This window comes from Pan paniscus, chromosome 3 (genome assembly GCF_029289425.2).
Source record: "Pan paniscus chromosome 3, NHGRI_mPanPan1-v2.0_pri, whole genome shotgun sequence".
Classification (NCBI taxonomy): Eukaryota; Metazoa; Chordata; class Mammalia; order Primates; family Hominidae; genus Pan; species Pan paniscus.
The window spans coordinates 170,103,022-170,130,606 of record NC_073252.2 but is presented as its reverse complement, the minus strand read 5'-3'; the positions used below and the strand labels follow the sequence as shown (position 1 = coordinate 170,130,606).

The 27,585-nt window shown below is 39.7% G+C and overlaps 1 protein-coding gene and 1 pseudogene across 3 annotated transcripts in view; one reads left to right on the top strand and one right to left on the bottom strand.

Moving 5' to 3' along the window:
* Positions 1-27,585, bottom strand: part of GALNTL6 (polypeptide N-acetylgalactosaminyltransferase like 6) — a 1,235,992-nt gene that overhangs the window by 671,717 nt on the left and 536,690 nt on the right. The window lies entirely within an intron of this gene.
* On the top strand, positions 1,507-11,998 carry LOC117980114 (ubiquitin-conjugating enzyme E2 N-like; annotated as a pseudogene).

The window sequence follows — 27,585 nt, the reverse complement described above, 5'->3', positions numbered from 1 at the left end:
TAAAAAAAAAAAAAAAGACAATATTGGCTGGGCGTGGTGGCTCACTCTTGTAATCCCAGCACTTTGGGAGGCCAAGGCAGGTGGATCACCTGAAGTTAGGAGCTCGAGACCAGCCTTGCCAAAATGGTGAAACCCCTGTCTCTACTAAAACTCCAAAAATTAGCCAGGCATGGTGATTGGCCTGTAGTCCCAGCTACTTGGGAGGCTGAGGCAGGAGAATTGCTTGAACCCAGGAGGCGGAAGTTGCAGTGAGCCAAGATCGTGCCATTGCACTCCAGCCTGGGCAACAAGAGCGAAACTCCATCTCAAACAAACAAACAAACAAAATATCCAGTGTAGATGAAGACATGGAAAAAAATGAAAATTCTCATAAATTTCTGGTTTTAAAATGAAGCAGCCATTTTGCAAAGTTGTTTGGCAGGTCCTCAAAATATTACACATTGTTTTTTGTGCTATTATAAATAAAATGATTTTCTTCATACCATACACTGCAGCAATTTGACTCCTAAGTATACACTCGAGTGGAATAAACATATCTGTCTTAATAATCACTGAGACATCAATGTTCATATTTGCATTATTAATAGTCAAAAAGTGGAAACAATCTAAATGTCCATCAACTGATGAATCAATAAACATAGATGTGATATATCCATATAATATTTCATTATTGTTATAGCTCATAAAAAGGAATTAAATATTGACACATGCTACAAAATGAACAAGCCTCAGAATAATATAATAAAGGAAAAAAGCAAGCCACAGACGACTATATATTTAATTATTCTATTTATATAAAATCTCCAGAACAGGCAAATCTGAAGAGAAAGAAGGTAGACTACTGGTTACCAGAAAACTGGGAGTAGGGAGGAATGGGAGTGACTGCTCTTGGGTGTGGGGTTCCTTTTGGGGGTGATGAAACTATTATAAAATTGGATAGTGATGATGGTTGCACAATTCCATCAATATTCTAAAAACCATTGAATTGTACACTTTAATATGGTCAATTTCATGCTAGGTGAATTATATATCAATAAGCCTTTCATTACAAAAAGTAAAAAGGAAATAGCTTTAAAGGAAATAATCATTTGTGTTTCATCCAAAGCACAGGTCTTAACTTCTTTGTCCAAAATTCTGACAGAAAATAACAAATAATAAAAAGTAAGTATAATCTTCACAGGAATTTTTAAAGGTTTATTCCACCTCACTTTATTGTTTTGTTACAATGCCTTCAGCAAATTGCAGGAATTCATAAAGCTTGCCTGATAGAGGGCAGTTGAATAAAATTTACCGTTCAAAGTATGACAGGAGCACAAACTGTTAAAATAACATTCAGATTTATCAGATTATCTCTCTAATTTAACTGTTATAAAAATAAATTTATTTTCACACAGTATAAAATTTATTCTCATTATCATTCTATTGCAAAAAGGAAAAGGAATAAACAATCTGACAAGCTGAAAATCAGCAAAACAACTGAAATTGCTTTAAGGATAAGATGTTCTAAATGTCTATTGTAATAAACAAAACAAAAAAATTGAATATGACTGTAGTAGAGTGTCTCTTCTCTTTCGTGGTAAATTATATGGAATATGTTTTCAGATTTCAATTACATTTTTAAAGCTTTAAGGGAAGAGTTCTTCTTTGTGGTTCTGAAATACCATTAAAATAGATTACTTTTGTTAATTGATGCATATTAAACAGTGACAATCGTTCTTTCTTTCCCTACTAAAGTGTACATCTTTGTACATTGAAAACAAGGATATATAAACTAGAAGTTAGAGACCAGAGACCCAACTCAGGACCTGACAAGATGGCTGGGCTGCCCAGCAGGATCGTCAAGGAAACCCAGCGTTTGCTGGCAGAACCAGTTCCTGGCCTCAAAGCAGAACCATATGAGAGCAACACCCATTATTTTCATGTGGTCATTGCCAGTCCCTGGGATTCCCACTGTGAGGGAGGGACTTTTAAACTTGGACTATTTCTTCCAGAAGAATACCCAATGGCAGCCCCTAAAGTGCGTTTTATGACCAAAATTTGTCATCCTAATGTAGACAAGTTGGGAAGAATATGTTAAGATATTTTGAAAGGTAAGTGGTCTCCAGCCCTGCAGATCCGCACAGTTCTGCTATGGATCCAGGCCTTGTTAAGTGCTCCAAATCCAGATGATCCATTAGCAAATGATGCAGAGGAGCAGTGGAAACACCAACGAAGCCCAAGCCATATAAACAGCTAGAGCAGGGACTAGGCTATATGCCATGAATAATATTTAAATTGATCCGATCATCAAGTATGCACCACTTCTCCTGTTCTGCCAAGACTTCTTTCTTTTGGTTTACATTTAATGGACAAGGTCTTAGAAACACTACAGAATAAAAGCCCAGACTTCTTCAGTCCTTTGGTGATTAAATGCACATTAGCAAATCTATGTTTTGTTCTGATTCACTGTCAAAAAGTATGAGCAGAGGCTAGAAGTATCGTCTGGACTGTTGGGAAGCGTTTAAAAGCAGTGGCCCCTCTCTGCTTTTATTCATTTCCCCAAGCCTGGTTTAAGTGTAAAGCACTGTGAATGAAGGCAGTTGTCAGGTTAGCTCCAGGGCCGTGGGTGTTTTTATTTATTTTATTTTATTTTATTTTATTTTATTTTATTTTTTTGAGGGGGGAGGTAGTTTTATTTTAATTTATGAGCTCCTTTCCCACCTTTTTTTGGTGATCTAATTGCATTGATTAAAAGCAGCTAACCCGTTCTTTAGAATATGTTCCCTAGCCAAGTCTAACTTTATTTAGATGCTGTAGATGGACAAGCTTGATTGTTTGAACCAGAATGGGAACATTAAACAAACATCACAGCTCTCAATAATAACACTGTGACTTTGCTGTCAAGTATAGATTCTCCCCTTCAGAAAAAGCTTGTGACCATTTTGTATGGCTTGTCTGGAAACTTCTGTAAATCTTATGTTTTAATAAAATGTTTTTTGTTATAAAAATAAATGAAAATGAAAATAAACTAAAAGACTAAATTCTACCAGAATAATATATATCTTAGACTTATTCCTTCTGGTGTTGAATATTGAAAGGATTTACATAAAATCTTGAACATAAAACACTTAATAAAATTAACTTCTATAATCATTTTCATAAAAATAAAATATAATCAATCTCATCCAGTTTTTAATGTACAGTCTCTCAAAAATATATTTCACAAAAATTTTGGCTTATAATGGATACATGTTATAAATCAAGGCATATGCACTATATTTCTTCACATTGTATATTATTAATAATTTATGATATTACTCAGCATTAAAGTTCTAGGATAAAAAAACTTCTAGAGTAGTAACTATAAATTATAATAATCTTTATTCATCTGAATATATAACAATTTTTTTTAAAAAACAACAAAACCAAACATCTTTCTAATTTATCTCAAAGTATGGTTAATTCGAATTCCATCAAATCACTGGTATTTCAATAATCGCATGTTTAGTTTCCTGTATTTTTAAGATAAATACACAATTAGTGTTATCGAATTAATTAACATTAATTTTGTGCTTAACTGTTTCCAAATTAAACAAGTAATATCTTTTCACCTTCCCAGCAACCTTTCTGATGCTGGTAATGTTATTATATTTCATTTCCTGAACATGGAAATAGAGGCTGAAGCAAGGTCCTTTTTCCTTGAATCGGCTTCCCTGCTTTCAAGCATCAGGGTCTATTCCTGAGGATTCTACTCAGGCTCTGGAACTGCCAAGTGTTGCTTTCACACGCAACAAGGACTTATTTAAGAACTATAACTTCAATATTAGAACTCTGTATCAGAATATCATATAGCAGATAACTCGGGCGGCTCTTTTGGTTAAAGGTGACTGGAAAAGTATGATAGTCACAGTGAGAGGTGACAACGTGCTGGCAGCCTTCGCTCGCTCTTGGCACCTGCTTGGCCTCAGCATCCACTATGGCCATGCTTGAGGAGCCCTTCAGCCTGCTGCTGCACTGTGGATGCCCCTCTCTGGGCTGGCCGAGGCCAGAGCCAGCTCCCTCTGCTTGTGGGGAGGTGTGGAGGAAGAGGCACGGGGGTGATCCGGTGCTGTGTGCAGCGCTCGCGGGCCAGCGTGAATTCCGGGTGGGTGTGGGCTCAGCAGGCCCCGCACTCAGAGCGGCCAGCCTGTGCAGCCAGCCCTGGGCAGTGAGGGGCTTAGCACCTGGGCCAGCATCTGCGGAGGGTGCACCAGGTACCCCAGCATTGCCAGCCCACCCGTGCCACACTAGAATTCTTGCCAGGCCTCAGCTGCCTCCCTGCGGGGCAGGGCTTGGGACCTGCAGCCCACCATGACCGAGCTCCCCCACAACCGGTGGGCTCCCGTGTGGCCCGAGCCTCCCTGATGGGCACCGGCCCCTGCTCCACGGCGCCCGGTCCCATCGACTGCCCAAGGGCTGAGGAGTGCGGGTGCACTGAGTGGGACTGGTGGGCAGCTCCACCCGTGGCCCCAGCACGGGATCTCCTAGGTGAAGCCAGCTGGGCTCCTGAGTCAGGTGGGGACTTGGAGAACTTTTATGTCTACCTAAAGGATTGTGAACGCACCAATCAGCACTCTCTGTCTAGCTAAAGGTTTGTAAACACACCAATCAGCACTCTGTATCTAGCTAATCTGGTGGGGACCTGGAGAACTTTTATGTCTAACTAGAGGATTGTAAATGCATCAATCAGCACTCTGTGTCTAGCTCAGGGATTGTAAACGCACCAATCAGCACTCTGTCAAAACATACCAATCAGCTCTCTGTAAAACGGACCAACCAGCTCTCTGTAAAATGGACCAATCAGCTCTCTGTAAAATGGACCAATCAACAGGATGTGTTTGGGGCCAGATAAAGGAATAAAAGCAGGCTGCCCGAGCCAGCAGTGGCAACCCGCTCGGGTCCCCTTCCACACTGTGGAAGCTTTGTTCTTTCACTCTTCACAATAAATCTTGCTGCTGCTCACCCTTTTGGTCTGCTCTGCCTTTATGAGCTGTAACACTCACCACGAAGGTCTCCAGCTTCACTCCTGAAGTCAGCGAGACCACGAACGCAACAGAAGGAAGAAACAACACATCTGAACATCTGAAGGAACAAACTCCGGACACACCATCTTTAAGAACTGTAATACTCATTGCAAGGGTCTGCGGCTTCATTCTTGAAGTCAGCGAGACCAAGAACACACCAATTCCAGACACATTTTGGCGACCATGAAGAGACTATTGCCTATCGCCAAGCGGTGAGACAATTGCCTGTCACCAAGCGGTGAGACCATCACCTATCGCCAAGTGGTGAGTACCATCGGACCCCTTTCGCTTGCTATTCTGTCCTATTTTTCCTTGGAATTCAGGGGCTAAATACCAGGCACAGTTAAAAGCGACTAGCGTGGCCGCCAGACTAAAGACACGGGTGTCAGGCTTTCTGAGAAAGGGCTAACAACCCCCAACTCTTCGGAGTTGGGAGCGTTGGTTTGCCTGGAACCAGCTTCCACTTTTCCTATTTTCCTGGGCTGAGTCGAGGGTTGACAGAGAGGAAAGCCATTCAGCTCCAGGGTCCCGACAACAAGGTGGTTGACCATGCAGCCGTGAGCAGAACTCTCAAAGGCATGTCGCCCAAGCAAGACTAGCCCATCTATTCTATCTACCCTGACCCTTGACTCCTGGGTCCTAATGCCTGCCAGACAAAACTTCCTCTCGCCTCTCTTCTCTGAGGCTAGTCCCTCTTCTAAAAATCACTCCCTGTCTCTGGTGCTTTTCTATTTTCTCTTGTAAGAATGATTTCTAGTATAAACTCCAGGATTCTGTTATCTTCTTTAGGCACCTGGGCTCACTAATCAGAAGGACACAATTTTTGCCCAAAGCCCTGTTGAAGGGCAGACTACCTGGAATTTTAGGATCCCGCCTCAGACAAGCAGGCCTAACAAAAGCTATTCCTGAAGGTAGGATATGGGTAGCCTCAGAAATTGTATCCTTCCTATTCATATAAGTGAGGACAAAGGGCATCACTCTTCCAACTCTGGAGATCCCTTCCCTCCCTCAGGGTATGGCCCTGCGCTTCATTTTTGGGGCATAACATCTTTATAGGACACGGGTAAAGTCCCAATACTAACAGGTGAATGCTTAGGACTCTAACAGGTTTTTGAGAATGCGTTGGTAAGGACCACTAAACCCGATTTTTCTTGGTCCTCTTTGTGGTCTAGGACGACAGGCAAGAGTGCAGGTTTTCAAGAATGCATCAGTAAGGGCCACTAAATCTGACCTTCCTTGGTCCTCTTTGTGGTCTAAGATGAAAACTAGTGTTTCTGCTGCTGCGTCAGTGAGTGCAACTATTCCGATCAGCAGGGTCCAGGGACCGTTGCAGGTTCTTGGGTAGGGGTGGTTTCTGCTGCTGTGTCGATGAGTGCAACTATTCTGATCAGCAGGGTCCAGGGACCGTTGTGGGTTCTTGGGCAAGGGTAGAAACAAACAAACCAAAACTGTGGGCATTTTTGTCTTTCAGATGGGAAACACTCAGGCATCAACAGGCTCACCCTTGAAATGTATCCAAAGCTATTGGGACCAATTTGACCCGCAAACCCTGAGAAAGAGGTGGCTGATTTTTTTCTGCACTATGGCTTGGCCCCAATATTCTCTCTCTGATGGGGAAAAATGGCCACCTGAGGGAAGTACAAGTTATAATACTATCCTGCAGCTTGACCTTTTCTATAAGAGGGAAGGCAAATAGAGTGAAATGCCTTATGTCCAAGCTTTCTTTTCATTGAGGGAGAATACACAACTATGCAAAGCTTGCAATTTACATCCCACAGGAGGACCTCTCAGCTTACGCCCATATCCTAGCCTCCCTATAGCTCCCCTTCCTATTAATGATAATCCTCCTCTAATCTCCCCTGCCCAGAAGGAAATAAGCAAAGAAATCTCCAAAGGACCACTAACCCCCAGGCTATCGGTTATGTCCTCTTCAAGCTGTAGGGGGAGGGGAATTTGGCCCAACCCAGGTACATGTCCCCTTCTCTCTCTCTGATTTAAAGCAGATCAAGACAGACCTGGGGAAATTTTCAGATGATCCTGATAGGTACATAGATATCCTACAGGGTCTAGGGCAAACCTTCGACCTCGCTTGGAGAGATGTCATGCTACTGTTAGATCAAACCCTGGCCTCTAATGAAAAGAATGCAGCTTTAGCTGCAGCTTGAGAGTTTGGAGATACCTGGTATCTTAGTAAAGTAAATGCCAGAATGACAGCTGAAGAAAAGAATAAATTCTCTACTGGTCAACAAGCCATCCCCAGTATGGATCCCCACTAAGACCTCGACTCAGATCACAGGGACCGGAGTCATAAACATCTGTTGACCTGTGCTCTAGAAGGACTAAGGAGAATTAGGAAAAAGCCCATGAATTATTCAATGATGTCCACCATAACTCAGGGAAAGGAAGAAAGTCCTTCTGCTTTCCTCGAGCAGCTATGGGAGGCCTTAAGAAAATATACTCCCCTGTCACCCAACTCACTCAAGGGTCAATTGATTCTAAAAGATAAGTTTATTACCCAATCAGCTGCAGATATCAGGAGAAAGCTCCAAAAGCAAGCCCTGGGCCCTGAACAAAATTTGGAGGCATTATTAAACCTGGCAACCTCGATGTTCTATAATAGGGACCAAGAGGAACAGTCCCAAAAGGAAAAGCGAGATCAGAGAAAGGACGCAGCCTTAGTCATGGCCCTCAGACAAACAAACCTTGGTGGTTCAGAGAGGACAGAAAATGGAGCAGGCTAATCACCCAGTAGGGCTTGTTATCAGTGTGGTTTACAAGGACACTTTAAAAAAGATTGTCCAATGAGAAACAAGCTGCCCCATCATCCATGTCCACTATGCCGAGGCAATCACTGGAAGGTGCACTGCTCCAGAGAATGAAGATTCTCTGGATCAGAAGCCCCCAACCAGATGATCCAACAACAGGACTGAGGGTGCCCAGGGCAAGCGCCAGCTCATGTCATCACCCTCACTGAGCCCTGGGTATGTTTAACCATTGAGGGCCAGGAAATTGACTTCCTCCGGGACACTGGCGCGGCCTTCTCAGTGTTAATCTCCTGTCCTGGCCGACTGTCCTCAAGGTCCATTACCATCCAAGGAATCCTGGGACAGCCTGTAACCGGGTATTTCTCCCACCTCCTCAGTTGTAATTGGGAGACTTTGCTCTTTTCACATGCCTTTCTTGTTATGCCTGAAAGTCCCACACCCTTATTAGGTAGAGATATATTAGCCAAAGGTGGAGCTATTATCTACATGAATATAGGGGACAAGTTACCCATTTGTTGTCCCCTACTTGAAGAAGGAATCAACCCTGAAGTCTGTGCATTGGAAGGGCAAAAAATGCCCACCCAGTCCAAATCAGGCTAAAAGACCCCACCTCTTTTCCTTATCAAAGGCAATATCCCTTAAGGCCTGAAGCTCATAAAGGTTTACAGGATATTGTTAAACATTTAAAAGCTCAAGGCTTAGTAAGGAAATGCAGCAGTCCCTGCAACACCCCAATTCTAGGAGTACAAAAACCGACAGTCAGTGGAGACTAGTGCAAGATCTTAGACTCACCAATGAGGCAGTAATTCCTCTATATCCAGTTGTACCCAACCCCTATTCCCTGCTCTCTCAAATACCAGAGGAAGCAGAATGGTTCACTGTTCTGGACCTCAAGGATGCCTTCTTCTGTATTCCCCTGCACTCTGACTCCCAGTTTCTCTTTGCCTTTGAGGATCCCACAGATCACACGTCCCAACTTATGTGCACAGTCTTGCCCCAAGGGTTTAGGGATAGCCCTCACCTGTTTGGTCAGGCACTGGCCCAAGATCTAGGCCACTTCTCAAGTCCAGGCACTCTGGTCCTTCAGTATGTGGATGATTTGCTCTTGGCTACCAGTTCGGAAGCCTCATGCCAGCAGGGTACTCTAGATCTCTTGAACTTTCTAGCTGATCAAGGGTACAAGGTGTGTAGGTTGAAAGCCCAGCTTTGCCTGCAGCAGGTGAAATATCTAGGCCTAATCTTAGCCAGAGGGACCAGGGCCCTCAGCAAGGAATGAATACAGCCTATACTGGCTTATCCTTGCCCTAAGACATTAAAACACTTGCAGGTGTTCCTTGGAATCAACAGCTTTTGCCGACTATGGATCCCCGGATACAGCAAGATAGCCAGGCTCCTCTATACTCTAATCAAGGAGACCCAGAGAGCAAATACTCATCTAGTAGAATGGGAACCAGAGGCAGAAACAGCCTTCAAAACCTTAAAGCAGGCCCTAGTTCAAACTTCAGCTTTGCTTTAAGCCTTCTGACAGGACAAAACTTTTCTTTCTACATCACAGAGACAGCAGGGATAGCTCTTGGAGTCCATACTCAGACTCGTGTGACAACCCCACAACCAGTGGCATACCTAAGTAAGGAAATTGATGTAGTAGCAAAAGGCTGGCCTCACTGTTTACGGGTAGTTGTGGCGGTGGCCATCTTAGTGTCAGAGGCTATCAAAATAATACAAGGAAAGGATCTCACTGTCTGGACTACTCATAATTTCAGTGGCATACTAGGTGCCAAAGGAAGTTTATGGCTATCAGACAACCACCTACTTAGATATGAGGCGCTACTCCTTGAGGGACCAGTGCTTCAAATATGTATATGCGTGGCCCTCAACCCTGCCACTTTTCTCCCAGATGACGGGGAACCAATCAAGCCTGACTGTCAACAAATTATAGTCCAGACTTATGCCCCCTGAGATGATCTCTTCAAAGTCCCCTTAGCTAATCCTGACCTTAACCTATATACTGATGGAAGCTCATTTGTGGAGAATGGGATACGAAGGGTAGGTTATGCCATAGTTAGTGATGTAACCATACTTGAAAATAAGCCCTTTCCCCCAGGGACCAGCGCCCAGTTAGCAGAACTAGTGGCACTTACCTGAGCCTTAGAACTGGGAAAGGGAAAAAGAATAAATGTGTATATAGATAGCAAGTATGCTTATCTAATCCTACATGCCCATGCTGCAATATGGAAAGAAAGGGGGTTCCTAACTGCTGGGAACCCTCATTAAATACCACAAGGAAATTATGGAGTTATTGCACAGTGCAAAAACCCAAGGTGGTGGCAGTCTTCCACTGCTGAAGCCATCAAAAAGAGGAAGGAGAGGGGAGAACAGCAGCATAAGCAGCTGGCAGAGGCAGGGAAAGACCAGTAGAGAGAAAGAGAGAGACAAAGTCAAAGAAGGAAAGAGAGAAAGAGACAGAAAGTCAGAGAGAGAGAGAGAGAGGAAGAGACAGACAGAGAGGAAGAAACAGAGACAAAGAGAAGGAGAGAGAAGGAAGAGACAGAGAGACAGAAAGTCAAAGAAGGAAAGAGAGGAAGAGACAAAGAGGGAGTCAGAGAGAAAGAAGGAAAGAGAGACAAAGAAGTCAAAGAGAAAGAGAGAGAGACAGAAATAGTAAAGAAAAAACAGTGTACCCTATTCCTTTAAAAGCCAGGGTAAATTTAAAACCTATAATTGATAATTGACGGTCTTCTCCATGACCCTGTAACACTACAATACCACCTTGTTGTCAGTGTAAACCAGGGCGTAGCCTGAAAGCACTGAGGCCAATGACAACCCATAGCCTTCCTATCAAAAGTCCTTAACCCAGGAGGTTTCCTAACAGGGGATCTAAATCTTAATTAATTACCATAGGAAGTTCCAACCAGACATAGGAGGAACTCCTTTCAGGACAGGACAATAGATGGTTCCTTTTGGGCGATTAGGAAAAAAGACACAATGGGTATTCAGTAAGTGATAAGGAAACTCTTATAGAAGCAGAGTTAGGAAAATTGTCCAATAATTGGTCTGCTCAAACGTGTGAGCTGTTTGCACTGAGCCAAATCTTAAAGTACTTACAGAATCAGGACTGAGACATCTATACCAATTCTAAGTTAATATGGACTGAATGAGGTTTTACTAATAGCAAAGAAAAATTAAAATCCCAAACTTACAAGGTTTTCAACTAAAGTAAAGTTTGCTAAAAGTTAACAGTGTAACATGCATTATCCTACTACCACACACTCTCAAAGGATTTCTCAGACAGTTTGCAAGAAATAACAAAATCTATCCTTACTCTACAATCCCAAATAGACACCTTAGCAGCAGTGACTCTCTATAACCGCTGAGGTCTAGACCTCCCCCCTGCTGAGAAAGGAGGACTTTGTACCTTCTTAGGGGAAGAGTGTTGTTTTTACACTAACCAGTCAGGGATAGTACGAGATGCCACCTGGCATTTACAGGAAAAGGCTTCTGAAGTCAGACAACGCCTTTCAAACTCTTTTTTTTTTTTTTTTTTTTTTTTGAGATGGAGTCTCACTCTGTCGCCCAGGCTGGAGTGCAGTGGCGTGATCTCGACTCACTGCAAGCTCTGCCTCCTGGGTTCACACCATTCTCCTGCCTCAGCCACCCGAGTAGCTGGGACTACAGGCGCCCACCACCAAAATTAGCCTGGCTAATTTTTTGGTATTTTTAGTAGAGATGGGGTTTCACCATGTTAGCCAGAATGGTCTCAATCTCCTGACCTCCTTTCAAACTCTTATACCAACCTCTGGAGTTGGGCAACATGGCTTCTTCCCCTTCTAGGTCCTGTGGCAGCCATCTTGCTGTTACTCGCCTTTGGACCCTCTATTTTTAACCTTCTTGTCAAATTTGTTTCCGCTAGAATCGAGGCCATCAAGCTACATACAGAAGGTCTTACAAATGGAACCCCAAATGAGCCCAACTAACAACTTCTATTGAGGACCCCAGGACTGACCCACTGGCCCTTCCACTGGTCTAGAGAGCTCTCCTCTGGAGGACACTACAACTGCAGGGCCCCTTCTTCGCCCCTATCCAGAAGGAAGTAGCTAGAGAGGTCATCGGCCAAATTTCCAACAGCAGTTGGGGTGTCCTGTTTAGAGGCAGGATTGAGAGATGACAACATGCTAGCAGCACTCGCTCACTCTCAGCGCCTCCTTGGCCTCGGCATCCACTCTGGCCACACTTGAGGAGCCCGTCAGCCTGCTGCTGCACTGTGGGAGCCCCTCTCTGGGTTGGCCAAGGCCGGAGCCAGCTCCCTCTGCTTGTGGGGAGGTGTGGAGGGAGAGGTGCGGGTGGGAACCGGGGCTGCATGAGGTGCTCGTGCACAAGTGCAAGTTCCAGGTGGGCACAGGCTCGGTGGTATCTGCACTCAGAGTGGCCAGCCTGCACCACCGGCCCCGAGCAGTGAGGGGCTTAGCACCTGGGCCAGCATCTGCGGAGGGTGCGCCAGGTAACCCAGCACTGCCGGCCTGCCCATGCCATGCTCAAATTCTCACCGAGCCTCAGCCACCTTACCATGGGGCTGGGCTCGGGACCTGCAGCCCGCCATGCCCGAGCCCCGCCCCCCAGGGGGCTCCTGTGCAGCCCAAACCTCCCCGATGGGTGCCACCCCCTGCTCCGCGGCGCCCAGTCCCATCGACCGCCCAAGGGCTGAGGAGTGCAGTGTGGTACTGGTGGGCAGCTCCGCCCATAGCCCTGGCATGGGATCCGCTAGGTGAAGCCAGCTGGGCTCCTGAGTTGGGTAGAGACTTTGAGAACTTTTATGTTTAGCTAAAGGATTGTGAATGCACCAATCAGCACTCTGTGTCTAGCTAAAGGTTTGTAAATGCACCAATGAGCACTCTGTGTCTAGCTAATCTGGTGGGGACTTGGAGAACTTTTATGCCTAGCTAGAGGATTGTAAATGCACCAGTCAGCACTCTGTGTCTAGCTCAAGGATTGTAAATGCACCAATCAGCACTCTGTCAAAACAGACCAATCAGCTCTCTGTAAAATGGACCAATCAGCTCTCTGTAAAATGGACCAATCAGCAGGATGTGGGTGCGGCCACATAAGGGAATAAGAGCAGGCTGCCTGAGCTTGCAGTGGCAACCTGCTCGGGTCCCCTTCCACACTGTGGAAGCTTTGTTCTTTTGCTCTTCACAATAAATTTTGCTGCTGCTCACTCTTTGGGTCTGCGCTGCCTTTATGAGCTGTAATACTCACTGCAAAGGTCTGCAGCTTCACTCCTGAAGCCAGCGAGACCATGAACCCACCAGAAGGAAGAAACTCCAGACACATCTGAACATCTGAAGGAACAAACTCCGGATACACCATCTTTAAGAACTGTAACACTCACCGCAAGGGTCCGCGGATTCATTCTTGAAGTCAGCAAGACCAAGAACCCAAAAATTCCGCACACAACAGCACTTGACAACATCCTTGCTGTTTCAGATGAGCTTTGTGATCTGTTATGTTGGAACTATCTCTAGACCCGTTTATATGAGAGGGCAGCAGAGCTTAAAGGTGATGTGAGGTATTGAAAACTTATTGGTGTACCGCAAAACCACTGCAAGGTTGCAAGGTTCTGGATAATATTCTACTATTATTTTGTTTTTCTGTTGTTGTTATTTGTTTTGAGATGGAGTCTCGCACTGTCACCCAGGCTGGAGTGCAATGGCGCAATCTCAGCTCACTGCAACCTCCGCCTCCCAAGTTCATGCAATTTTCTTGCCTCAGCCTCCCGAGTAGCTGGGATTACAGGCACACACCACCACACCTGGCTAATTTTTTTGTATTTTTAGTAGAGACGGAATTTTACTATGTTGGCTAGACTAGTTTTGAACTCCTGATCTCATCATTCACCTTCCTTGGCCTCCCAAAGTTCTGAGATTACAGACCTGAGCCACTGCGCCTGGCCAATATTCTACTTTTATAATAAGTATTTATAGATACTATTTCCCTGGTATTTTTTAAAGTTTCATAATAAAAAGACAAAAGAATTTCTGTGACACATTTTGAGTATCATTTCATGTCTTCAGTTAATACTGAATAAAAATAAAAAAACTAATATTTATCATTTTGTGGAGCATTATGGGTATTGCCAATTAAGGCTTAAAAGTCTGGAGTATAGCAAATTTACATTAACCTTATGAGCAATGTTAATGAGACATATACATATTTTTCTCTCAAAAGATTAAGTTTCTTTGGAAGAAAACGTGCAGTAAGTTTTATATAGTATAACTTAATTCATGAGGACTTTATTTTATTTGTAGATGTACAAAATGATAAACTTATCTGCATTATTAATATGTCCATTAAAAAATTAGCACAATTCCTACCCTAATTTCTGATAGATGACAGAACTGAGATATTCCAAAAACTAGAAGTGAATGAGATTAATTAAGCTATATTCAATGCCAGATAGAAGCAACACTTTTTTTACATGGTTTAAAACAATTTTTCCAATACAGACTGTATGCAGAAATTCAAATAAGAACAAGATTACATTATTGGCTATGTGGAGTTATCAGTACCACCTCAAAAAAAAAGGTCTTTCTAGGGGCCTTATGAAGGCATTCATTATCTTGGTAAATGTATCAAAAGTATGCCTGAGCCATGCAACTTCTGAAACCCGATGTGTCAGCAGATCTCAGCAAAAGAGTCAAGTTAATCACGAATGAAGGCAAACACATGGAAATGAAACTGCTTCCACCCTCATAAGCAACCTTTTTCATCCTTGTAGGAAGACCAACATGGGAAGAAAGTAACCAGCATATCTGTGAGTTAACACAGAAACAAAGGCCAACGAGATCAAAACACGTGATGCCTATGTGAATACTCTCCCTCCCCACTACTTTTATTTTCTGTTTACACTTAAATTTATCTAAAGAAAAGACATGCCTATCTGCTTACACTCAGGTATGCCATCTCACAGGTTTGGGGACCACCACCACTCTTTCAAAGTGCTTTGCACCTTCCTGCTAGGATTCACGGGGTATTAACTTTACAACTTAAATCTCAGAAGCTAATTCTAATTCCTTGGTGGAAACCACAAGAAAAATACACAATTGATGTTACCTAATTAATTAGCAGTAATTTTGTGCTTAACTGTTTACAGACTAAAAAGGTGATATTCTTTCATCCTCCCAGCAACTTCTGAATGCTGGTAGCATTATTATATTCATTCTCTTTTTGGACAAGGAAATAGTCAAAGTCTCTTTCCACTGACTCTACTCAGTGACATCTGAGTGTAACCAGACAGACATGTCTTTTCTTTAGATAAATTTAATTGTAAGAGAAAAAATCAAGGTTAGGGGAGGGAAGGAGGATGATTATTCACACAGACCTGTAGTGCTTTGATCTCTCTGGTATTTGTTTCTATTTGTTAACTAAAAAACAGGCTGGTTATTTTTTCCCACGTTGATCTTACTACAAGGATGTCAGCATTCATGTACTGAGTATGTATTTGAGGAGACCTTTCATAAGTCTCTTCAATTCGTCTATGTTTGGCAATCAGTCAGGCAACATACGAAGGTGACATGGCACTACCATTTTAATTCCAAGAGAAGGAATAAAATTATTATATATCTTATATAAAATGACAAATAAAAATATGACAATGTGGTGATTACAAATGAAATTATTTATTTACATTCCTAAACATACATTGAGATAGCCAGAACTGCTTTTGTAGTTTGTATTTATACAGATCTATACACATTTGCCAGATATAGAAAATACAAAGATGGGAAACTAGTTAAACATTTTTTCTGAAATTCAGATTTAACTAATGAACTGTTTTTAATCTATAAACCAGATCTATGAAAAAAGTATCAGAAAACTATTTTTTGATAAACTGCAAAAACTATGTAGTTTTTGATATTATCTTTAGTAATACAGAATGTAGGAATATGACCTTTGGTAAGAAAAAGTGAGGAAAAAGAACATTACAAAGTCTCTCACAAGCTATAAGAACCACCAAAACACATGCTGTCAAATTATCTAATTCATATCTTCTACCATCAGGTTTCAAGTTAAAATGAATGCAGATGAATTGCTGCTTTTTTACAGTTATATAAGGCTTATCTCATTTTTTTTTGACAGGGCCTGCACATAACAAAGATCTTAATGGAAGTTGATTATACTGGATGTCTAAAGGTGGGTCAGCCTAGCTTTTTAAGCTCTTAAAATGTCTCGATTTTTGTCAAGGTTACCAAATTAACAGAACTCTAGGACCTTTTGTCCTTACTTAAAAGTTAAAACTTAGAGGCTCGCACTACATACATTTTGATTTTTATTTTTTTTTTAGATTTCCCACATTAGGTTTGGAGATAAACTCACGAATTTATAAGAAGGGCTCTGGAGATAAGCAAGGCAAGGCCTGAAGCTGAGGTCCCTTGTAGTCATGAGTGCTAAGGGAGTATGGCCTCTGATTTCAGAAATGGAGAGAAAGTTTATTTTCATCTATGATTTATTAATTTCTTTAGCAAATATTAATTATTAATTAAGCATCCTGACAGAGCAGGAGCATCGCCATCTTGGACAAGAACCACCATTTTAAAGTTCCCCTTGATCAAAAAACTGCCTAATCCGATCAAAAGGGCATCAGCCTAATGGCTAATGTCAGCATGACCATGAACCACAAATGACATCTCCGACCAGAAACACTCCAATCCTAAGATAAACCCTTCCCCAACCAGAGACATGCCAGCCCCAAGATAACCTCCCCTCTGACCAGGGAGAGGTCAGCCCCAAGATTACCTCCCCTCTGACCACAGACATTCTAACCCCACAATAAACTTCTCCTCCACTCAGAAACATTGCAAGCCTGTGATATGCTCTCTCCCTAAACCCTTAAATACTCTTAGTCTTTAAGAGAGTGTGCTCCTGACTGAAATTGGCCAGAAGCCCCTCTCAGATTTATTCTCCAAAATAAACCTGTCTTTGACTGTTGAGTCATTTTTCATGTTTTTCCTCTTTAACTGTTACACATCCTGCTATTGTATATTCTAGTCTTTGGGGAAATAGCAGTGACAAAAACAAGCACCTATGTTTGCCATTATGGAACTTATAGTCTTACATGGGGACACAGGCCATACATTTGCAGTTTTAACTTGAATAAAAATTGCTTGGGGAGAAAAAAATTCTCTATGATTCTTTTTCTACTATGCATCTATCTATCCATCAATTTATCTACCTAGCAAGTCTGTCTTACTCTGTCCATTAGTTGAGCATTCTTACTGTATCTTTTTAGGTCCTCTTTGATTAGGGATAGATAGGCAGGAGACAGATTCCTCGACACACTCTTTGTTTAAAGTTCTGAATCTTCTGTAAATGACAATGGATCAAATAGTTCAATAAATATTTATCTTCCCAACCCATGCCATTCTGCTACTGACACTCAGTGTTAAGGGAAGAAATGTTATCTTTTTTCAAATGTTGGTAGGTTCATGCTCTTAGAATTCAAAATTCCCAGTGATCAAAGGGTTTTTCAATTTAAATAAATAGAATACTTATTGCATTTAATATAAGACTCCCCTGACATGGATGCTAGATAGGTTCTGATGATAATTTTTTTTGTTTAATTTGTTTGTTTTAGAGACAGGGTCTTACTCTGTGGCCCTGGCTGAAGTGCAGTGATGCAATCACAGCTCATTGTAACCTCAAAATTCTAAGCTCAAGCCATCCTCCCACAGCCTCCAGAGAAACTAGGACTACAAGTGTGCCACCAGAATGGGCTAACTTTTTAATTTTTTGTTGAGACAGACTCTTGCTATTTTACCCAAGCTAGACTCCAACTTCTGGCCTCAAAAAATCCTCCTGCCTTTGGCCCCCCACAGAGGGCTGAAAATACAGGCATGAGCTACCATGCCCAGTCCTAATTTTACTAAATCTATCAAGGTCTGCTTTATTGAAATTTTTTTCTCAGAAAAATCAAATAACATGTTTAAAATAATTAATACCACACCTTAAATTACTTACAAACTCTCTCAAGTGGGAATAACATAACAGATGATGGGCTTGTAACATTTGGAAATAATTATTGCAAAGAAGTATAGTTTGTTTCTCTGAGCTTCATTATTTCTGACATACATCATTAGTGTGCAGTGGTAAAATTTTCTATTTGTAGAATCTCTCAACAACTTTAATTAATTAAAGGAATCAAAGAAATAAATTCTCCTAATGACTGAAAATTACTTTTAGACATTTAGTTTTGAAGAAGTAAAAGGTTTCTATTCTCAAAAAATAAATAAATAAATTTCTATTTCCAGGGATGAGCAAATGGGTGAATATGTACATTGGTTCAACCTATAATAATTTTCTGACTATGACCCAGGTACTTCCCTTCTTCAAAGAGTTAATTGGTAGTAAAGATAGATATAAACTCACAGTCAAATCATGTGAAAATTGCAATGGTATTGATTCAGGGTACTATAGTAGTAATGAAGAATGATTCCAAAGGTAGAAACCAACAATTGTTATGGGCTTCTGTATCCAAGTGACTGTGTAAGCATTTTGTATGCATTCTCTTTAATACCCACAACCACTCTGTGAGATTATTATTATTATTCTACTTTTACTATGAGAGAAACTGAGTCATGGAGTGTTTTTTTATTTTTTTAAGTAATTTGTTCAAGGCCACACAGTAAATGGCGTAGCCTGACGTGGCAGGTGGCAGGGTTTCAGGGAACATGGGCTGAAGATGTTATTCTCTTTGAGCCTGAGTGATTGGTTAGAAGAAAAAACACAGAAAGAAGGGAACCGTTATAGAGACACATTTCAGATAGTGAAAACATTATTTAATAAAACACAGGGGTGATAAATATATGCCATGTGAAGCAAAATTTGGCATCTTGGTTTTATCATGACAAAACCTGCCATATGGACTATAGAGAAAGATGAACTAGAGAACTCATCAAGGGCCTCTTCAGGGAGGGTGGACTTTGACATGTTGTGCATAAGAAAAAGTTATAGAGAGGGGAAGACTGCCAGTTTTGATTGTTATAAATATTATTTTGGTAATGGATTTGATTAGACAAAAGTGGAACAGAACAACAAGCTACAAGGACCTTTCAGGAATTTAAGCAAGTGAATTAAAGCCTCAGTTGAATGGAATGAGAAGGAAAAATGACTACAAAGTACTTTGGAGGTAAATTTGGCAAGATTTGTTCATTGACTGGATGTGGGATGTGAGGAAGAAAGAGAAATCATAAGAGCAATTCATAGGTGTCTAGTTTCAATGGATGATGATGTCATCAAGCGAGGAAGTGAACTTTTCAAATTTAAAATTAGAACATGTGGACACATTGAGTTTGAAGTATCAGTGTGCCTTCTAGCTCCAGATGTCCAGTAGTTTGTTGAATGTTCAGGTCAGAAGCATGAGAAGAGTTTAGTTGTACAGAATGAAAAAACTGATCACCCAGGTATAGTGTGCACAATTATGAGTTGTGAGTAATGAGTGGAACCCTGAGGATCATCAATATTTAAGAAAAATATAGCAGAAGAGAAGCCCAAGGAAAAGCCCATAGAGGAAACGATGAGAAAAGCATGCCCCAGATAAGAAGAATGCAAGCAATGCCAAATGAAGCAGAGAGGGTCCAATATTAAATTATTACATTAAATAAATTGTTTGTTTAATAATATTAATTAATGTGAACAAATACACTTATAAATTACTTAAATTATCAAATTAATTATTAAATCCTCATATAAAGAGTTCATTGGGTTCTGTAATTGAGCCATTCTTTGAAATGCTAGTTGTACAACTTCAGAATTAACTTTATAAATTCACAGGGACACCAGAGATAGGCCTCTGAAGATAGTGCCTCTGCTCTTTGTAAAGGTATAAAAGGAGGTTCTTACCAATGTGTTTCACATATTCGTAAGCAGTAGGGTTGAAGGAAAGAAATGATTATTTTTAAGTTGTTTTATAATCTATTAATTATAAGCCTAAATTTTATACTCAAAGTTGTTGGAGATATTACTAACTCTCATCTAGTTCAATTCTATAATTTTATAGCCGGAATAATAATGGTCAAAATTTATTGAGTGCTTACTTTGTACCAAGCCAAGATCTAATAGCTTTACATGTAGAAACTCAATTTCCCAAGAGTACATGACAAGTAAGATATATAACTTGTTCATGAGCACACAGCTAGTAAAGGGAAAGCCAAGATATAAAGCTAGGGTGATGCCCAATAACATATTTAACCACCACCACTCACTGACAATGAGAAAAGGGAGTCCTGTAAATTGTGTCATTGGTTATTTGATTGGAACCATCATCCAGGGCCTCTTCTTCAACCAATGTGCCCCCATTTTATGCCCCTTTTGACTCACTAATGAAAAAAAGGGGGTTAACCCCGTTTGCAGACATTGAAAATGAATAGAATACACTGATATTATTCATCATGCACTGCCTCGGAAAAAGCTTATTATCCTGGGTTCGATTTTTAGGCTAAGTACAGACCCAGAATCCATAAGCTTTTTCAAACCTTGGAATGTAAGAGGCCCAGCATTAATGTGAAATACTGTGGCATTTGTTGTTGTTGTTTTGTTTTGTTTTTGTTTTGTTATGTACATTGGCCTTCAGCTCCCTTGTAGGACTTCCCTGATCCTAAAATGAAAAGTGGATTAAAGAATTTGAAAATAATATTTTCTATATCTGCTACTAATGATGCCTTGTAATTTCTCTCAGGAGAAAAGGACCTTCATAGTACTCAATAATAATAAGACACATTCTTGATCTACACTGGTAAGGACTCGAGTTTACCATACAATACTTACTATTGTATAGGATAAATTGAGTTTTCACTAAAACTAACAAAACAGGTTACCTTTCTGAATTCTGAAATTGGCAAAAACCAATTTTAGATATATTGAGTGGTGAACTTTTCTAAAAGTTGAAACGTTTATCATCATTCATTCATTTGCTGTACCCTTTTCCATACAATTCTTAATCATCAGGTGTTTGTTAACATATTAAACTAAGGAGGTATGTTGTTTCCTTTACACTTTTCAATTACAGGGAGAGATAGAGGAAGCAAATTAGGGAGCAAGCTGAAGAAGCTGAATGCAAACTTCTGTACAGGACTTGAAAGCAATTGCTTCTGGCCTTCAAACCTGGACTTGAGTTGCAATATTTCACACATTAGACTTCCTATCTTCTGGGTGAAAGTCTGATATAATGAAAACATAATTGAAAGTAGCCATTTCTATTCTCTTTCAACTTCTACATACTAATAATTCCTTACATTTTCTAACAAGAGCAGTACAATCACAAACAGTTGTGGTGTAGGTTATTCAGTCAAGTGCAACATGGACTGCACAGAAGTAGTCTTCCTCTCCCATTATTTCCCTCTTTTCTTGTCCTACATAGACGGTACCCCATGATTTCCCTATGTGTGTTGATTCAAGTTTAGAAGTCAATCATCAGTTCCGTGGTCACTGCTAAATTGCCTTCATACAACTCAGCAATAATACCGTTCATTTAGGAGGAACAAGTTATCTGTACCCTAGAAATTAGAAGAGTTTACAGCATCTCTTTTAACATTTTTTATGTAAATACAGAATTATGGGACACTTCTGAAATGTGTCATGCCACTGTAGATGAAAATATACTTTCCTAGGTACAATATGACTAAAATCAAGGTAATAATTATTAAGTGAATCTTATTTAATGGTACTGCAGGCCAGCTGTGATAAAGCATTCTCATAAGAAGAAAGTATACACATAAGAATGTATACATCATTTATGATCGTACAGCTTTCAGTATCTCCATTGGAACTTATTGTCTGCTACTTAGAAGCTGCAGATATTTAAATGTAGGTGTGGATCTTGGAATTATATATCCCTGAATCTTTGCTGCTCAATGTGACTTCTTTTGATTCATAGATCATTTCTGCAATAAGAAATCCATGTGGTTTTATTAGATAACCATGTCACCTATGGTCTTAAGTAAGTCAGCAGGGCAGTCATGCCATTAGGCCCTCTTCTGGATTTTATACTGATGTGTAAGGGATCTGGAGTAAGGCAAAACACATCACTGTACATTTAGCAAAAACAATATGTTCAGGGACTCCTGTCAGCTTACCATGGGGCTGAGAGTCATATGTCAGGGCATCTTTTGGACTCAGCCTGGGTTCTGTTATAGTAGAGGCACCACTACTCATCATGCATGTCTCACCTTTCACAGAGAAGTAGAATGAAGTGGTTTAGTCAGTGGGTGGTTGGATAGGCTGATTGGTGCCTGTATTCAATATGGGGTAACCCCAGATGTCTTTTACAGGAGTGGCCTGAGAAAGCTACGTGCCTTATATGTGGGACCCATGGGGCAGTTTGATGGGATACCCCTGGTGGTGGGGAAAGTCCCAGTTTTAAGGGAATCTGAGCTTGAAATTCATACCTCCAGCAGGGATAATGTTTGGCTAAAACTTAACAAACCAAGTCTGATTCATAGTACTTACTTCTCTGATTATTTAAAAAAAACACTGATGTCATTTTAACTCCTATTTTAGGTTCAGGGGTACATGTGCAGGTTTGTTATATAAGTAAACTCATGTCACAGGGTTTTGTTGTGCAGATTATTTCATCACCCAGGTACTAAGCCTAGTACCCAATAGTTATTTTTTCTTATCCTGTCCCTCCTGCCACCCTTCACCCTCAAGTAGGCCCCAATGTGTTCTCATCATTATGTTCCCACTTATAAGTGTGAACGTGTGATATTTGGTTTTCTATTCCTATGTTAGTTTGCCAAGGATAATGGCCTCCAGCTCCATCTATGTTCCAGCAAAGGATATGATCTCATTCTTTTTTATGGATGGATAGTATTCCATGGTGTATATGTACCCCATTTTCTTTATCCAGTCTGCCATTGATGGACATTTAGGTTGATTCCATGTTTTTGCTAATGTGAATAGTGCTGCAATGAACATTTGTGTGCATGTGTCTTCATGGTAGAATGATTTATATTCCTTTGGGTACACACCCAGTAATGGAATTGCCGAGTCAAATAGTAGTTCTGTTTTTAGGTCTTTGGGAAATTGCCACACTGCTTTCCGCAATAGTTGAACTAATTTACACTCCTACCAATAGTGTATAATTGTTCTCTTTTCTCTGAACCTCACCAGCCTCTGTTTGCTTGCTTGTTTGTTTTTTTTTGACTTTTTAATAGCCATCATTATTTTAGAATTTTTTCCAAAGGTCAAAAACAAGCACACTGAAGTTTGGAACCTAAAATTTGCCTTTTTCTATGTATAGAAATTATTCTTCTGACCGCAGTCTGGCACAGTTATTTCCTTCATCACAATTACATGAATATTATTTTTCATGGTTAAAAGGTAAATTTTGCATTTTCTCTGAGTATGTTGCAATGGTTCAGACAAGGAGCATCCAATCTTTTGGCTTCCCTGGGCCACATTGGCAGAAAAATTGTCTTGGGCCACATATAAAATGCACTAACACTAAGAATATCTGATGAGCTAAAAACAAAACAAAACAAAAATTGCAAAACAAAATCTCATAATGTTTTAAGAAACTCTATGAATTTGTGTTGGGTCACATTCAAAGCCAACCTGGGCTGCATGCAGCCTGCAGGCCATGGGTTGGATCAACTTGGTTTAGCCCTTCAAGCATGAACTTACGCGAAGCAGTCATGAGTAACCTGCTGTCTTCTCTCTATATTGGGGGACTTATTTTTCCTACCCTTTCTAGTTTGGTGATACCTTTTCTTGAAAGTTTTTTTTATAATAGTGAAATCATATCTTGTTTCTGTAATCCAGCTTCATATCCAATTCTTTGCAAGGCCTCAAGAGCTGTAAGTGGCAGAGCTGGAACTTGAATTCAAGACTCTCTGTCTCTAATGCTTAGGCTCTTAACCAGTCACTGTATTTCTACTTATCTCATGAGTCTATGGTTTTATAATACGTGGTACTGTAAAATAAATAGACAGATAAATGGACAAATAAAAGGAAAATCTTTTCTTCATAGAGACTTTCATTTATTTTCTTAGAAGCAGAGTTTCAACTTGGCAAAATCAGAGGAAAAGATGTACCCAATCAAAAAAAGAATTGCTTAAATTTTATTTCAAACTCAAAATGTGTCTCCACTAAGTTGGATATGGACTTAATAATTTTGCAGAAGTATAATATGTAAAAGTCAAAGCTGTCAAGTGATAGAGCTAGAGTTTATTCTGGATATAAAATTAAATTTTCTTTCATCATTGCTCCACTAGGCTCTCAGTTGCTAGCATTAAGCAGTTCTTTACAGAGCTACAATATTGCGGTCAGGTTTTTTTGTGTTGTGAGATAGCCACAAGTTTACAAAGCAGCATATATATATATGAATTCCGTGTGTGTGTGTGTGTGTGTGTGTGTGTGTGTGTGTATATGTATATATATATTCTCCATATAGTCTTCCTGATCTACGTTTTGAGAGGCCAGGCAGAAAAAAGATGAGAAAATAAAGGATGTGTATTTAATTAGTCTCTAATCCAATGCTGGACATTTGCCCAGTAACTTCCCATGCCTCCTCTACCCTTAATCCAGCCTCTCTCTGTTCTAGAATGACCCTTATCTTCTGGAGACATTCGCACCAGCATGGCTCTGTGAAATCTCAAATGTGCCTTGGTTTGGGTAAAGCAAAGCAGCCTTGCTAGTCTGCCTAACTCTTTTTCCAGGATAAAGACAGAATCAGATGTCCCACAAGGGGCCAGCCCCAAATCCATTTAAGTACCTCAATAAATTCTACTGCACATCAGTCTGTGAAGCTTTATAAAACATATTTAACTCTGTTTTATGACCTATTTTACTACTTTTGAGAGCCTTTCCAAACTTTAGAATCACTGTTTTCTCCAGGAGGAAGGCACTGATTGGCCCCCTGCAGTCCTGGAAGGCCATTATGGAGACTGGAATTGGTGTGCTCAAGTCATTATGATTCTCATGAATCCTCTATTTCAATACTTGGGTATACACATAGTGAAATGATGGTTTCTGTTATTGTTGTGATCCTAAGGAAAAATGGGTAATAAATTAGATTCAATTATCTAGAATGTCTATATAATTGTGGTACATTTTATTAAATTAATGATAGTTATCAGAATTGTTTCAGTTTCTCAGAATAAAACATCTGAGAAAACTACAAAGAAAGGAACCTTGGATACCTAACTGTGAAACTGTACATTTTAAATTAAACTAGCATTTATCAAAGCATATAAAATTGACCCACTGTGTGTCTTAGGACTTCATCTTTATAAGTAGCTGTTTACTCATTTATAAATATTACAAATGTACCATGTCACCTACAAATCCCTCATCTCAAAGATCCTATTATTCTAATATGAATTTATTCCTCAGTTGACATAAAACATTTAATTCTTATTAGGGGAGAATTTTGTTAAAACACATTTCATAAACATGGATGAATTTGATGTTCAAAACTTGTCAGCTTAAGAAAAATCTTGAATGCTGAGAGATTGATATTTTTATTTTATTGAGTAAGTGTTATAATTCAGGATAAAAGAGAAAATGTTTGTGAAGTTTTCTTTTTTCCATTGTGTAGATGCAATGATTTTTTTTAAATTAAGAGCAGATGGATATTTAGACATCAAAAAGCCTGCTTGAAATACTGAACATTGCATTATTAAAGCTCACATGCTGAGGTTTGCTGACAAGAGGAATAGTCATAAAATATAACCTTTTATTTCATCAAAGAAAGTTATGCCTGCCCAAGATCTGAAGCCCAACATCCATAAAATGGTTTCACACTGGTGACATTCTATTCAAAACAGCTGTCTGAAAGAAAAATAAATGGGATTTAATCTGCCATGAAATGAATTGCACAATTTATTTTTCTTGAGGAAGTCATGCCTTTGTGACGTTGGTGAGCTGTAACAGTTTTGCTTCTAAAAGCAGTGTCTCCTTCTATGCCAAACCCATATTAATTCAGCCATGTGGAATTTTCCTACACAAAAAGCAGTTGGAAAGTCAGAGCAGCTTATCCAACACCTGATGCTTTTCTCTACCTTTAAAAGTATTAGTTTAAAACATGAGCCCAGGATAGACTTTCCATCCAGAGGTAGGTAGATTTTAAGATGCTTGGTCATAAAGATTGAAATATATGAAAACTGTCAAAGTCAACCATTAATGTCCTACAAAAAATGGAATTTCATATACTACAAACTAATATTTGAGAAGAGAGCAAAACTGCAAAAGAGTAAATGTGAGTTAGAAAAATGACAACTAAATGAGATTAATCATCTCTTCAAAATGAAATGCTTAAAAAATGTAAAAGCTACTCATAGGACAAATGTAAACATTTATAAGCCCCAAATTAACTAAGTCAGAAAACTTTTCAATATAGACATTTTAAAGAAAATCGAGTAATAGTATGTTTTGCTTATTTCATTCACTTAGTACTCATCATACCTTTTACAATAAAAGAAAAGAAAGCAAGCATAAGATTTTTTTCTACTGTAGAATTTGCTGTAATACTACATGTGATAACTAAGATACAACCTAATATAGGGTAGACATTGAAACTTAGGTTGTGCCTTTCCATTCCATCACTTCATTTTATCACATATTTTCCAAAATTCTTACATGCATGTTCAAATTAGCCTGCATGTATTTCATTGTAATGCCATTCTCTCCAACAACTTACATTAGAACACTTCTAACAGTTCTTTTTTGTTAAAGCTAGCTACATAAAAAATGTCTATTTGCATGGTTCAGCAAATATATCTTTGTAAATTAAATGTGAATCCTAAAATAATTAAACTGAAAATAATTTTAACTGAGATATATTATTACTTTCTTTAGAAGACAGGAGATATTATCTCCATAATAACTTTTTGCAATGTTCTGACTACCAATGCCCTCATTATAAAAGCTAATCCATAATGCAATTTATTAAGAAAAAATATATATTTCTATAGTATCTCAAAATCCTTTTTCTTAATTTACAAAATGAGCACCTGCTTAAAACAGATTTCTACTAGAATGAATAAAGTATTGTAGTAGAAAGCATGAGGCTTGTGAATGTGTGTAGCATTCCTGAACACTTGAGAGATTATTCACATTCGCACTTCAGGAGAAAAAGGAGACAATACAAAGCTACCATAAACGTGAAGGCAAAGGTGAGACTCAATAAGGATATATAACTATCGTTATTTTTGTCAGATAAATTCTGTTGATTCTGAAGACATTTACATCCAGTGAGACTGAATTTTTAATTTACAAGTAAGAGGGAGAGAAATCTCAAAAGTGCTTTTCTTCTGAGACAGATTCTACTCCAAGCATATTCTGCTACTGGTGGGTAATATCCATCTTTTACGAATGCACAAAGACTTTTTATGAGTTGAGTTTTTATTTTGTAACTTCCCAAACTTTTACCCCTTTATGTTGTAGGATAATTTTCCTGACATTGATTGCACATTACTGTGGTATGTTCATACATCTGACCACAGAGAGGAATGTCGCTCAATGTCCCAGATTCCCTTACATTCACAAATGTTAAAGCAATTTGTTAACAGAGCCATTAAGACAATCTGCACATTTAACTTTTATGCAACATGATATACAAATATCAGAAAGCAGAATAGCTCCTTTCCATTCTTTGGCATATAATGCTGAATTTCTAAATATACTGTTGTATTTTTAACATTTCCTTAGTTCCTGCTACTAAACAGTATTTGGTTTGATATTGTAGTTTGATTTTTTTAAATGCAATTATCCTCACCATTCTAAATATG